The 1,555-nt window shown below is 54.7% G+C and overlaps 1 non-coding gene across 1 annotated transcript; it reads right to left on the bottom strand.

Moving 5' to 3' along the window:
- Positions 1-387: 387 nt before the first annotated feature.
- Positions 388-461, bottom strand: TRNAN-GUU. Its single transcript has one exon. It is a non-coding gene; the product is annotated as a tRNA-Asn (tRNA).
- Positions 462-1,555: the final 1,094 nt, after the last annotated feature.

Genomic DNA, 1,555 nt, shown 5'->3' with positions numbered 1-1,555 from the left:
CCAGAAGGCATTCTCTGCAGACACGGGTAAGCAGTAGGACTCAGCATGACTCGGGGCCCAGTTTCCGGACACGACTGTTTGATGAGTTAGGAAATCCAAGCGCAAAGGCAAAGCAGGCAGATGTGCCAACGAATTCATCTTTGGCTTAGCAGTCCTTGCTTCCTTTGGTCGGCAAACATTTTTACTCGGTTTCACGGGGCAGTTTCCGTAGGACCTAAATCAAGCCGCTAAAAGGCTTGCTACCAACCGCAGGGCGGATCTTGCAGACCCACCGTCTGGGAACACCCGGGGGGCGGGAGAGCGAGGGCCTGACATGACAGCAGCGCCCAGACCTCCGCGGCTTCCGCGCCCCGCGAGACACACCCCAGGCTCAAAACGCTCAGTCACCGTCCCTGGGTGGGCTCGAACCACCAACCTTTCGGTTAACAGCCGAACGCGCTAACCGATTGCGCCACAGAGACAGGCGAGGGCTGGCGCCTCTGCCAAGTCAGTTCACCGCAGAGAACATTCGTACTGCTTCCTCCTGCGCCCCCAAACCCGGCTGGGCTGGCGCCTCTCCCGCGCGCCGGGCGGCCCGAGCGGAGCAGGGCTTTGCCCCGCGCTGGCACCTGCTCAGACCTGGGACCGGCCTCAGCGTCCGCCCAGACGAGGCCTAGAAGCCGGAGCCGCCGAGGTCTCTGGGGAAGCCCTTAACGAGGGCTCTCTGTGGGCTCGCGAGTTCCCTTGGGTTTGCTCCGGAAAGTACAGTCAACTTTTTTTTTTTTTTGCTGATCTAGACAATTTATGTGTCCGTGTCAGCTTGTTATTGTGACTATTTAAAATACGGCATCACGTGTCCGATCCTGCCCGGCACAATGACATGTTTAAGCAAGGGAGCCTAATAGACCGAGACTAATCTCCAGCCCCAGCTGTTTTGAAAGGTTTCCTCTAGCGTATTAGGCCCCGGGCAGAACATAGAGTTTATTAAATGCCACTGACTGAAGGACTTTCACATCGAAATATCCGAGGGCAGAGACCCCGCATCCAACATCATCAGGCCAGGGATCCTGGTCAGGACTGGGCCTCCTCTTCTGTCCTGCCTGGAGAGAAGCTCCTCTCTTGGTTCTTGGCCCGTTTCGCAGCCGCAGGCACACCCAACCGCTCTACCTCCGTTCTTTGCCGCACCCAGGCACCCACAGTGTGTGACTGGTTCCGGAGGCCCCTCCCCAGCCCCCACCCAGAACCTCCTCCTCCTTCCACACCCCCGCCCTCTGCTCCAGTTTAGGTGCAGGTCAAAGTTTCCAACGATGTTGGGTGAAATGAGCGTACACACTAATGCAGATAGAGGGGCATGGGCATCAATTGTGTGTGTGTGTGTGTGTATCTCAGATAAGTTCGCCAAATGATCTCTGCATTGAGACTACCCTTTCTTTTTTTTTTTACACTTTAAAAGGTGGGTTTTAAATGTTCTTTACTTTATAAAATTATGGTGACGATAGGTGACAGTTGTGGCTGTGGTTGTTTTCTAAATTTCCTAACTTGGCAAAATAAAAAGTTGGCAACTCTATATTGACCA

The sequence above is a fragment of the Mirounga leonina genome, unplaced genomic scaffold (assembly GCF_011800145.1).
Source record: "Mirounga leonina isolate KUSES-001 unplaced genomic scaffold, KU_Mleo_1.0 Mir_154, whole genome shotgun sequence".
In the NCBI taxonomy this organism is placed as follows: Eukaryota; Metazoa; Chordata; class Mammalia; order Carnivora; family Phocidae; genus Mirounga; species Mirounga leonina.
The sequence above is the reverse complement of the archived record's forward strand: the minus strand, read 5'-3'. Positions and strand labels throughout refer to the sequence as shown.